This window comes from Typopeltis vanoorti, chromosome 19, assembly GCF_054136105.1.
Source record: "Typopeltis vanoorti isolate ZY-2024b chromosome 19, IOZ_Tvanoo_1.0, whole genome shotgun sequence".
Lineage (NCBI taxonomy): Eukaryota > Metazoa > Arthropoda > Arachnida > Uropygi > Thelyphonidae > Typopeltis > Typopeltis vanoorti.
The window spans coordinates 71856278-71870350 of record NC_143567.1 but is presented as its reverse complement, the minus strand read 5'-3'; the positions used below and the strand labels follow the sequence as shown (position 1 = coordinate 71870350).

General features: G+C 36.6%; 2 protein-coding genes across 2 annotated transcripts in view; one reads left to right on the top strand and one right to left on the bottom strand.

Annotated features, from left to right (window-relative positions):
- Positions 1-14073, bottom strand: part of LOC150096239 (midasin) — a 1081806-nt gene that overhangs the window by 629637 nt on the left and 438096 nt on the right. The window lies entirely within an intron of this gene.
- LOC150096240 (uncharacterized) overlaps positions 1-14073 on the top strand; it is a 72038-nt gene that overhangs the window by 57286 nt on the left and 679 nt on the right. The window lies entirely within an intron of this gene.

Below are 14073 nucleotides of genomic sequence, written 5' to 3'. Positions count from 1 at the left end.
AGTCATATTTTCAAAAATATCTTCTGGATCAATCTTATAAAAACCCTTCAGTAATTTGAATGTCTCAATCATATTATCCCTCCTTCGCCTATCGTCCAATTTCTGCAACCCACAAATCTTCAACCTATTCTCATAAGGTTCATTCCACAGACTTGCTATCATCTTGGTCACTCGTCTCTGGACCCTCTCCACTTCCTCCCCATCACGAAGAAACCCTGGTGCCCATAGCTGGGCACAGAAGTCCAGATGGGGTCTGGACTTCTATCAAGGCTCGATACAGAGGAACAACAACTTGTTCGTCTCTGCATGTTAAAGTATTTTTCAGAAGCCAAGTGATTTGGTGAGCTGTTTTAGTTACTTTTGCAATGTGCCCCCTAAACTTCAACTCCCTATCCACCAACACTCCCAAATCCCTGGCCTCATCAATCTCCTGGAGTATGATTCCACCAATGCGATATACTGCTGCTATTCTTTTCACCCCAAAGTGCATAACCTTACACTTTGCCACATTAAATTCACATCCATTTTTCCTAGCCCAGTCCTCCAAACTATCCAAATCATCCTGTAAAATTTTGACATCTTGTACACTCACAATTGCTCTACCCAACTTTGCATCATCAGCAAACAAGTGAACACTTCCTCTCAGATCCTTTCCAATATCATTGATGAACAAATTGAAAAGCAGTGGTCCAAGAACAGAGCCCTGTGGCACTCCACTAGTCACAAGACGTCTTTTAGACTCCACTCCTGAATAAACCACTCTTTGATATCTCTCCTTCAACCACCCTCTTATTTATCTCACCAACCCTATATCTATACCCATCTGCTCCAGTTTACTGATTAGGGTTCCATGTGGTATCCTATCAAAGGCCTTGGCAAGGTCCAGTAGTATCACTGTAAACCCATTACCCCTATCCAGTTCAACCGTCACTGTGTTATAAAACGTGAGCAAGTTACTGAGGCATGATCTACCCTTCACAAAACCATGTTGTCCCCCATACAATATCCCATTTTCATTTATCCAATCCTGTATTCTTTTCTTGACTAATTTCTCTAAGACCTTGACAATGATTCCTGATATGCTAATCAGTCGGTAATTTACAACAGCAGTCTTGGAACCACCTTTATGCAGTGGAACTATTTTCCCCTCTTTCCACCCGCTCGGGACTAACCCAGACCCGAGACTCAAATTAAACAAAATGGTCAAGGGTACTGACAATTCTTTAGCTGCTTCTCGTACAACACGAGCTGGAATACCATCCAATCCCACAGATGTATTGACATTGAGGTTATGCAATAGACTACTTACCTCCACTTCATTAACCACAATTCCCGTATAATCTACTGGTTTATTCGTTTCTGCAATGTCACCACCTGGATGATATACTTTTGCAAAGTGCTCACTCAGTAACTCAACTATCTCAACTGATTCAGTTACCTCCCTACCATCGGCATTCTTTAAAATCAATCTGCCATGTACATTTTTCCTTTTACTTGATACATATCTAAAAAACTGTTTAGGATTCTCTTTAGCCTGCATGGCCAATGTTCTTTCGTAATCCTTTTTTTCTTTTCTTACCACACTCGTCACCCTTCTGGCCTGCGCTTTATACCATTCATGTGCCTGCTGGTCACCCTTCTCCTTAAATTCCCTCCATAGTTGTTCCTTTTTTTGCAACTCAAGCTTAATGGTGTTATTCATCCATTTAACCCCTACTTGATTTATTATTCGGACTCTAGGTATACAGTCAGCCATTGCTTCATGCAAGCACTTCTTAACTACGTCCCATGCACTATCAACTTCTAGTCCTTGCAGTTGTACATGCCATGGCACTGAACCAATCAAACTCCTAAGCTTGTCATACTTTCCAGCCCGATAATTCCACATGTACCCTGTCTTAATTGAAAATTCTACACCTTTAGCCACCTCCCAAGTTAAGACCCTATGATCACTCTCACCGATTGGTGGCAATGTGGTCATATTTGTTACAGCCAAATCCTCAGATGTAATTACTAGGTCACGCACTCTCTGACCCCTAGTATTTTCCATTACAAGCTGTCGCAGATAGTTATCCCTTAATAACCGCATAAAATCCAGTTCCTTCCTCCCGTGTGTCCTCTCCTCACTCCAATCAATGCGACCATAGTTGAAATCTCCCATAATAATCACCCTCCTTCCACCCATTTCTTCTATTTGCTTGTGCATACTGTCACCACCATCTTTTCCATCACCTGGTCTATAGCAGCACCCAATTGTATATTTAGTTCTGCTAGCCACAATCTCACACCAAATGGCCTCAAATGTGCTCTTTTCTCTATCCTGCAATTCAACTTCTATTCTCCTTGGCTGGAGCTCATCAGCTATCAACAACAATACTCCTCCCCCCATTTTATTCTCTCTGTCATTCCTGAACACACTATACCCATCACATTCAATCCCACTAGTTATATCATCTACAGTCAGCCATGTTTCACTAATACCTATAACCTGTGGTCTGGAAGTGCCAACCATGGCCAAAAACTCTTCCTTCTTGTTCCTAATACTCCTAGTATTAGTGTACATGAATTTAAGACCCCCATTAGCCCCAACCCTACCTTGATGCCTTATATTAACTATCCCACTCAGATTTGTTGTCCTTATTTGCTCTGGCATATTATATTCAATCTTACATTCAACTGCCTCCATAAGGACTGTATCTCTATTCCCCCCCCCCCCCAACAAATCTAGTTTCCCTGAATTTGCACATCCACTACATTCAGCAACACTTTCTCAAGTCTTCTTACACCGTAACCATTCAAATGCAAACCATCCATCTTATATAGATCCTTTCGCCCATCAAACTCACTCCACACATCCACAAATTCCACACCACTCGTCATACATAACCCATGCATAAAGTCATTCGCAATTATAGCCCTCCTTTTAAACATTTCACTGTCATACCGTGGCAAAAGACTCATCATTCTAACTCTCTCACTGTTTTCTTTTGCTACCTCAAACAATTCATTCAGGTCTTCTATCATTTCCATTTTATCTCCTTTCAAATCATTCGTACCTGCCACAACAATCATTTCTTTCACCCTTTCCTTTTGCTCTCTAATAGACGCAGTTACGTCCTTTATGGTCGCACCAGGTTGGTACGATTTTGTCAAATCCTCTACTAACACACCTCGTACTAACGAGTCTCCATACAGCACTCTATCCTTCATTTTGTTCATGTTCACATTCATACGTCTATTTTTCCTGTCATACCTTTTATTATTGGTTGGTTCATTCAGTCTACTTTTGTTCATGCACTCTAGCTGCTGTTTTGCTCTTTCTATCGCACCATTCAACAACGCGATCTCACTCAATGCATCTATCTATTATAAAGTAAACACTTGCTAAAAAACTGTTCCATGATGCACCAGAATGTGAAAGATTAAACTGAGTGCTTGATAAATACTGATTAATGATTCTTGAAAACTATGTTACATGTTGAATGATATATGCACATAAACACAAGAAAGATATTTAATTAACCAAATATTTCGGTCTGGAAATAGCAAACCATCCTCAGTGGTATTACAAGAACAGTTTTAAAAAATACAAGCTAGAATTAGAATACTAACAATAGATCGTTAAAAATAGAACACGCCGGGTGATGTTATATCACTAAGTATGAAACGGAATATTTTGAAGTAGAGACATGATTGAAAAAAAAAAAAAAAAAAAAAAAAATTAATGAGTAATCTTGATTAGACTTTCCCAGATTTTTGATATAGCTATACAGTCATTACGATTCAGGTTGGGACGATGGAGCAAGGCCTCTACGCTTTCCTTGAACACACGTTCAAACCTATAACAGGATCTGTGCAAGAGGTGAGTCCTGGACCAAAAGATGCTGTGGTCAGTTTCAATCCCGTGTTGAGCCAATCCAGACTTTTCAGGTTTGTTGTGAAGAATGGAGGATTGATGTGCTTGGATTATTTTTTCAAGAGAATAGGAGAGATCACAGTTGCAAGGAATTTGATAAACTCCAGGAAGAGATAAAGTTGAGCATTTGTCTTTAGGAGAAGGAAAATGAGAAGACAATTTGTTAATAGGTGAATACGTAACTGTTCAGTCATATTTCTTTAAAATTTTTGCGATAGGTTCTGAAATACCGAAGATATAAGGAATAGGCACTCGACGTATTGAAACTTTGTTGTTTTGTGGAGGATTATAAGAATTGAGAAGATGTTGAGTACTTTTTTCAGAAAAGCCATTGAGTTTCATGTGTTGTTGGATAGTAGAAAGTTCTTTCTGTAGATAATCAAAAGTAGAACAATTAGTTTTGGCTCTTCTAATGAGGCATTTTATAATTCCTGTTTTTTGACATGGATGATGGGCTGATTCTTTAAGAATATAACGACCTGTGAACATTGGTTTCCTGTATACTGTAGTTGTAAGAATATTTGAAAGTGACCGGATGAGGAGAACGTCTAAAAAGGATAACTGGTTGCTTTCTTCTATTTCCATAGTAAACTTTATATGATGATGCAAGGAATTGATACTGTTTAAAAAAGAAGGTAAAAAGTTTTTGCTGTGTGGCCAAATAGTAAAAATGTCATATATATATCTTACCCAAAAGGTAAGATATATATATATATGACATTTTTGGTTGAGGGAAAATAGATGAGAAGAGGGCTTTTTCTAAATGTTCTAAATAAAAGTTGGTTAAAGCCGGAGAAAGAGGACCTCCCATGGCAGTTCCTTCTACTTGGCTGTAAAATTTATTTTGACATATGAAATATCCAGAAAGTATTATGAAATTGAATAGTTTTATAATGTCTTCAAGAAAGATGTCAGCAAGTAATTTTAAAGTTTCCTTGAGAGGTACATTGGTATATAAAGAGTCTACATCAAAGCTAACCATAAGATCTGTAGGTTGTAATGAGACATTTTTTAATTTTTCTAAGTCTGAGGAGTTTTTTAAAAAAGAATTAGAGTTGGCAATGTAAGATTTCAATAATTTAGCGTGTTCTATTTTTAACGATCTATTGTTAGTATTCTAGCTTGTATTTTTAAAAACTGTTCTTGTAATACCACTAAGGATGGTCTGCTATTTCCAGACCGAAATATTTGCTTAATTAAATATCTTTCTTGTGTTTACATGCATATATCATTCAGTCTTATGTCACAAGTATCCTTAAAACAGCAAATATGTTACATGTTGCAGCAAATAAACAACAATTTAGAGTTGCTTCATGGAACAGTTTTTGTAAGGAGTGCTTTAAAATCAAATGAAGTATACAAACAAACACAATTTTGTGAACTATGTTACTGGTAATATACAGCACTATGTGAAGACATATATGAATCTGAAAGGTACTCATTTTAATTGCTTCTATATCTACATATCAGATTCTATTCTTGCAGCCTGGATTTCAGTTCTGTTTGTTGCTTTGACAGATTCAGTTGTTTCAAGCTGGCTTGCTAAGTGAACAGAGTATCTGCTCCCAACCAACAAGTTGTTATAATCCCACTGTAGCATAGATGCTTGTGAATGCTTTGAGGCAGGTGAATACTTCACTGCCTTGTGTGAGATTACCACCTTGCATACTGAGAAGGACTGTGTGGCTAATTGAAGTTGTGGAATAGACATAGAATGATCTTTTTGTGTGAGACTGGCTTCACTGCAGATGGAATATTTCAGATATTCTATTTTATTTGTGCATTTTCTTGAAAAATCTCAACTTATAAGACAGAAACAGCAGTTTTTTTTTTATTTTTTTTTAGTTGCCATAGTAAATAGTATGCTCCTTTTTTTCCCTTTCCTTTTGGCCATTCTATCAGATTTATGTAACATATGGTGTCATCACCACTTCTTGATATGTACTATCAAGGGATATACAAGATAATATAACAGTTATGTTATTATTTAAGGAATTTACAACGTACTGGAATATTAATTAAAAGAAAATTTAATAAATACTTCCTACATTTCGGCAATGTCACATTGCCATCTTCATGGAAACATATAATTATGGCACGTGCATGCAGGCATTACAAAAAGCAAATGAGGTAGAAGATAAAAAACTACTATTGTTCCTAAAGTCCTAATGATGCCCTCTAGCGGGCTATGTTGGGTTGTCTTGGTCACTGGGCAGATGTTCTCATGATGCAAGTCTCCCAAAATTTGGGGCAGTCGCATGCCCAAATTCGTTGAGGTTCGGAACATTTTTTAGAGCTGAGGCTGATTCTATGAATAATCTTTCATACTTGAACTTGCTGCGGTGTATTACTTTGGCTTTCTTCCAACGTATCCTGTGGCAGGTATCTAGAGCATGGTCTGCAAAGCCCGAGTGGCTATACTGGTGAAATTAGATGTAGTCCTTGTGTTCTGAAATCCTGATATTTGCTGTCCTGCCTGTTTGGCCAAAGTAGGACAATTTACAGTTGCAAGGGACCTGGTAAACCCCCCAAAAATATTAAAACCAGTAAACCACAACCTCCCTCCCCCTTTCAAAATAAAGATTACACTAAATCTATCACCATTCCCTGCATTTGGGGGCACCTTGGAAAAAATAACCAAAATCCTTAAAAAATATGACCTGACTTCTTGTTACAGACCATATAAAAAGTTGGCATCCCTTATTAGCTCTACCAAAGACCAACCACTTCCCCTAGACCTACCTGGGATATACCAGGTCCCTTGCAGCTGTAAATTGTCCTACTTTGGTCAAACAGGCAGGACAGCAAATATCAGGATTTCAGAACACAAGGACTACATCCAGTTTCATCAGTATAGCCACTCTGGGCTTTGCAGACCATGCTCTAGATACCTGCCACAGGATACGTTGGAAGAAAGCCAAAGTAATACACCGTAGCAAGTTCAAGTATGAAAGATTATTCATAGAATCAGCCTCAGCTCTAAAAAATGTTCCGAACCTCAACAAATTTGGGTGCATGCGACTGCCCCGAATTTGGGAGACTTATATCATGAGAACGTCAGCCCAATGGCCAAGACAACCCAACATAGCCCGATAGAGGGAACCATTAGGACATCAGGAACAATAGTGGTTTTTTATCTTCTGCCTCATTTGCTTTTTGTAGTGCCCGCGTGCACGTGCCATACTTGTATGTTCCCTAGGAAGTATTTATTAAATTGTCTTTTAATTAATATTCCAGTATACGTTGTAAATTCCTTAAATAATTTAATAGTCATGTGTTGCCAACATATAAGCCTTTCTACAAGAATTATTACGATATTAAGTTTACATTATCACTAGATCATCATCAAATTCCTGACATGTACCCTCAAGGGGTGTACAGGATATTATGATAGTACTACATGAATAACTTACATCATTACTAACTTCCTATAACTATTTTCCTCCAAATCAATCTGTTATGTGTCAAGACTCTAACATTATCAGATCTTATACTTCTATCTTCTAAGGCACATTTTATTGTATCAATCCACCTATATCTTGGTCTTCCTTTGGGTCTTTCCCCCCACCAACTTGGTAGAGAACACTTGTTTTGCTAATCTTTCCTCTTCCATTCTGCTTAAGTGACCATACTACTTGAGATTAGCTCTGGCCTCACACACACATACACATACATTCCTGGTTGCTATCAATGTCAAGTTCATTCCTAATATCCTTGTTTTTAATATGATATTGCCATTGATGCCATCTGTTCACACCCCTAATCTTTCTTAGGACTCTCATATTTGTGGTCTGAAATCTTTGGTCAAGTGTTTTATTTCTAACCCATTTCTCAGATCCATAAGTGAAAACTGGTTTGAACATTGTCTTGTATACAGCTAATTTAGTGTTTTAACGAACTTCTCTCTTATTCCATATAAATTTATTAAGAACCAAAGATATTGTAATCAACGACTTTATGGATTCTGTTGTCTATTTCCATATTTAATTTACCATCCTCACTAAAAATTGTGCCTAAGTAGTTGAAATGTTTTACTTGTTCTACAGTAAAATTATCACTAGCTTCCTATTAATAATTTTCTTCCAGATTAATGTGTTACTGTCAGATCTTAAATCTTGATATTCTAAGGTACTATTAACTGAATCTCTTGGTCTTCATCTGAGTTCTTCCTCTACCATCCAGGGATAAAATATTTGGTTTTCATAAACCTTGGATCAGTTCTGCTTAGGCATTTTTGCTAACATTGTCAAGCTCCTTTCTGATATCTTCATTTTTTAATATAATGATTCTGCCATTAATGCAGAATCTGTTTATTCACCTAGTTTTTTATGTCTTTAAGTCTTGTGCTGTTTTATTTCTAACCTAACTCTCCAAGAATATCTACACAGCCCACTACGGAGCACCATCAGGACTTTTAGGAGAAAACAATAGCTTCCTCACTTCATCCTCATTTACTGTGTGTAGTGCCTGCATGCACGTCTTTTATTTTGAGTTCCTTTGAAGATGTCAACGTGACTTTGCCGAAATATTGGAAATATATATTAAAGTTTAATTTAATTTATATTACAGCGTATGTTGTGAATTCCTTAAGTTAATTAATAATCATGTATAACCAACGTATAAGCCTTCCTACGAGAATAACTCTCTCCATAAGGGGGGAAAAAAATGTTTTAAAGGCTATTTTGTATATTGCTAGTTTAAAGTTCTGGCTAATTTCTCTCTTATTTCCATATAAAATTATTCAAATGGCAATCATACCAGGTATGTTTATTAAATTATTTTTTTCCACACTTCGCTTGCCATTTTCACTAAAACTGTCTAAATTGCTGAAATCTGCCCAAATCATCTAATTTTAGCTTGCACTGGGAATATAATAGATATTTTCCCCATTCCTAACTATTTTCAACACATGTGGACTTTTGTTTTATCATGATATCAGGATACGCTAACCACTCAACCAGCTGAGTGGTTAGCATATCCGCTCTCCAGCCGAAAGGCTGCAGGTTTGAATTCCGATGTGGGCATGGATGTTTGTGGTCGTGTGTGGAAATACTAGTGGTGGTGGTCGGCGGTAGATGGCATTGATGTAATTGCAGTCAGTTGATGAATTGATTTGTGGAGACAGAGTTGTAGAGCATGTGCCCTCCCTCAATGAGTCTTTAAATTCCCTGGAGATGTCAAATAATAATAAAAAATAATAATGATATTTTAAATAACAATTTATCATAAACTGTCATTTATGATAAATTTAATAAATTTATCATCAGTGTTACAGATCAAGATTATGATTTTTGCTGTGTAACTGTGCACACACACACACATCACTGTTTTTTTCTCATTGTTACAAGTTCTTAAGAAAACAAGTTAGTTAGCAGCATTTGATATATCAACCACCTCCTTCCCTTTTATCTTTCAGTGCTGCTACCGCATTTTACCTAGTAGATCTATAATTGCACTAATTAAGAAACTTTTTATAAGAATTTATGAGAAATGGTCATTACTGTTTATTTCTAATCTATGATGTGATGTGACATAATGCAAATTCTTAGTTAAAATCTCTAGTGAGTGAACCAAAAATAATAATCTGGTTCACTGATAAGCTTCAAAGTTTTTTATAAAATATTTGCTGCTGAAATCAAACTAATTTTAATTAATCTGATTTCAGCAGAAAATATTTATAAAAAAGGACATTACTCAACAAGTTTCAAGTCTTAAAATATCATCATCATCATCATAATCATCATCAAATTCCTCCCATGTGCCCTCAAGGAGAGTACAGAACATGATAGTACTACATGAAAAAAATTACATCATTCCTAACTTACTATCTACAATTTTCCTCCAAATCAGTCTGTTACTTGTCAAGACTCCAACATTATCAGATCTTATATTTCTATCGTTGAAGGCACTTTGTATCATATCAATCCACCTATATCTTGGTCTTCCTTTGGGTCGTTTTGCTAATCTTTCTTCGCCCATTCTGTTTAAGTGACCATACCACCTGAGAGTAGCTCTGCTAACCCATTCCTGGATGCTGACAATGTCAAGTTCTTTCCTAATATCCCCGTTTTTAATATGATATTGCCATTGATGAGATCTGTTCATGCCTATAATCTTTCTCAGGACTCCCATATCTGCGGTCTCTAGTCTTTGGTCAAGTGTTTTCCTTCTGACCCAGCGCTCAGATCCATAAGTTAAAAGTGGTTTGAACACTGTCTTGTACACAGCTAATTTAGTGTTCCAAGTAATTTCTCTCTTATTCTATATGAATTTATTCAGTTGACTTCCTACCATACCAGCTTTGTTGATTCTGTTGTCTATTTCCATATTTAATTCACCATCTTCACTAAAAATCATGCCTAAGTAGCTGAAATGTTTTACTTGTTCCACAGGTTCTCCATTCACAACACAGTTGACATTTTCAATGATTCTGCCTATTTTCATTGTCTTTGTCTTTTTATTGCTGACCTTCATACCATATCTATTACAACAGATATTCAATTTAGTCAGAGAATTTTGCAGACTTGTAGCAGATTTATTTAGAAGTATAACATCATCTGCATAAAGCAGAGAGCTGACATTAGCACCTCCAATTTTGATATTATGTTTAATACCACTTTCCTTCATAATGTGATCCATATAGATAACGAATAACAGAGGAGATAATGTACATTCTTGTCTCACACCAGATTTAACATTAAACCATCTTCCTGTACTTCCTTCAATTCTAACTGCTGACTCACAACTCAAATAAAGACTAAGTATTGCTTGATATAATGCCCCATTGACACCATATAACTGTAGCGTATTGAATAGCTTCTCTCTTGGCACCTTGTCATATGCCTTTTCCAAATCGACAAAACTTAAATACAGATCTTTATTATATTCCCATGCTTTCTTGACTATTTGTTGAAAAGTGAAGATCTGATCCTGACAGCCTCTATTTGGCCTGAATCCGGCTTGTTTTTCACCAAGCTTTTCTTCCACAATTCTTCTCAACCGTTTCTCAAGTATACTTGCCTAGATCTTGCCAGGAACACTCAGTAGGGAAATACCTCTGTAATTCTCACATTCAGTTTTATTTCCCTTTTTATATATGGGTACTATGAGAGCTCTACTCCAATCATCGGGAATTCGTCCCTCTATCCAGGCTTTCTGAACTATGCAGTACAGCCACTGTAAGATTCTTATACCACCATACTTTAGCATTTCTGGTCAAATATCATCTACTCCTGCTGCCTTTCCACATTTCAAGCCTTTTATGACTTTTTTCTACTTCAAGTATGGATATGTATTCCCGACTGCATGCCTGGTCAGTTTTTTTTATCACTGTGCTGTCATCACTGCTTGTTTTATTTAGCAGTTTTTCAAAGTAATTACTCCATATTTCAAGGATATCTTTTTCTCCCGTTTTCATGTCACCTTTATCATCTCTAACTCCTTTTACAGCACTCTTTCCTCCATTCCTTAACTTCTTCAACAACCTCCAGAATATTTTGCTGCCTTCTTGATATTTATTTTCTATATTCTTGCCAAAGTCCTCCCATGACTTTTGTTTAGCTAGTTTTACACAGTATTTAGCATTCTTGCATTTGTCTCTGTATTCCCTAAGATCATAAGCTGACTTATTTGACAGGAACTTTTGATATGCTTTCTTCTTTTCCTTCACTGCCTCTTTAACTTCCTGTATCCACCAGGGAGTTTGATTTTTCTATCCTTGCAGACAACCTCACCACATGTCTCTCTGGCAGAATCAATGTTTTCTTCAGAGTTTGCCACTGAATCTCCAAGGTTTGATTCCTGTTCTCAAACTCTTTCATTTTTTCTTCAATAATCTTTGTGTATTTTAGTCTACAGTTCACATCTGAGAGCTGCTCAACTTTTATTCACTTTAAAACTTTCTTACATGTTATTCTTTTCAATATGACATTCAATTTCATCCTTCTCAAGACTAAATAGTGATCACTTCCAATTTCAAATCCTCTGTATACTCTGGTGTCCTGCACCAGGGAGAAAACATCACTATCAACAATAACATAGTCAATGAGACTTTTCTTATTCCTTGCATCTTCTCTCCATGTGAATTTGTGTACATTTTTATGTTGGAACATGGTGTTAGTAATAACCTGTCCATGTCCTGAGCAGAAATCCAACAGATATTTGCCATTATTATTAGCTTTGCTCTTTTCTCCAAATTTTCCCAAAATATTTTTGTATATCTCACAATCATTTCCTACTCTGCTATTTAGATCCCCAACAAGGACCAACTTTTCCTTTTTCATCGTGTCAGTTCCTTTTTCTAAAGTCTCAAAAAATTCCTCCATGTCTACCTTAGTAGAACCTTCTGTGGGACCATAGGCACAAATAAGTCTCATTGTCCAGTTCCCCATTCTAATATTTGCCCATATTACTCTACTTGAGACTGACTGCCATTCAAGAAGATTAGCCTTGTATTTTGTGTCGAATACTATGGCTACTCCTTCTTTTCCTTGATTGTCATTTCCTGAATATAACATTTTGTATTTATTGCTCAGAAAGATATCACCAGTTTTTGTCTTTTTTGTTTCAGTCACCCCTATTATTTCGATCTGGTACTTATCTAATTCCTCAGCTGGCTCCATTTCTTTGCCATTCAGGCTTCTTATGTTGATAGTACCGATCTTTAACTCTAGTGATGTTGAGTTGGGGTTTGTTTTCAGATTTGTTCCAATAGCTGACTTTTCGCTGTTCACCCTGGTTCCCTGTTGAAAACAACGGGGACATTGTTTAACCGGGCGACGCCCCAGCTTTCATGAAATTTTGTCATGTTGTATCATCATTTTATAATTTGGTTTAATCCAATAAGAATTACAATCTGGTCGGCTAAATCCCAAATTTTCAGCCCATCCTCGTTCGTTCAGTATCCAGGTAGATACCCAACAGGGTGCACCACGAGAAGGTGGTGATTGGACATTAGGTCAGAAGCCCTGGTCGGTTCTCCGCATTCCTTTAAAGGCTATGTGGAGGTCTCCTCTCAGTTATACAGCTTTGACCCTTAAGCACCTGGCGGGTAAGTTCACAAGTCATGGTTATTTACAACATATCCAAGGAATCATTTTAAATCACTGCAGCTCTTCATGACAATAATTTTATGTGAATAAGAGATTAGGGTTTGATATCAAAATCACTTTCTATCTAATCTAATATTTTCCATAACAGAGAATGAATAAATTTTTTTATTCTGTATCACACACACACACATGGTTGTGCACAATAGTGACACATTGAAATGGTTCACAAAAACTTATTTATGAGGCTAATGTTGTTAAAAAATTTATGACCTCTATGCTTAGATCTAAGAAAATATTTTTATGATACATGCTCAGTATGTCCTTTTGTTTAATCAGTCAAAACATATAATAATGTGTGTTTGTGAAGGTGGACATGTGCAATGTATAGTGATCCATCTCATGACAAGGCAAAACAATCATAGTTTTCAGTGCCACAAGATTAGCAGATTCTTTGGGAATAACTTCTCTTTAAAAAAAAGTCCTATAAAAATATCCTATGAGTTTAAGTTGATACTAATAGGTGCATTTGAAATCACCACAATTACAGACCAAAAATGTTTGTAATTGTAACAATAAGATAATAGTGTGCATTATGAGGACTGGAGATTCAGGAAGCATGCTGGAAATCCAACAAGGCATTTCCAGTCTATGATGTGATAATTTGCATCACATTATAACTTAAACAAGTGAATATCTAGAAGCAGCTGAGCTGTGAAAAGTTGAAGAGGAAGTAGGAAGTCATTCTACAGCATATGTTGATATCACAGGAGTAGAGAATTCACTGCACTAATGTAACCACTTTCCCATGTTACTCTCTCTTTCTCTCTTTCAATCCCCCCCCCATGATCTGGTGGGGTGGGGTGTGCTGTCACATCCAAATGAAAATAAGCTTCATCTGAAAACTAGGTACTGACTGGAACTGAATTTTTTGACTTCATGTAGCCAAATTAGTATTTTCTGGTTAATATACAAAGTTCTTCTATATCATTTAGGCTAGGGAAAGCATTTTCAAATGAAATTTAAGCATTCAGTGCTGAATGCCAAGATATTCCAATTTTCAAGGTCCTTCCTGCTCCAACATTGTCTTTCCTAGACCTTGAATTACAA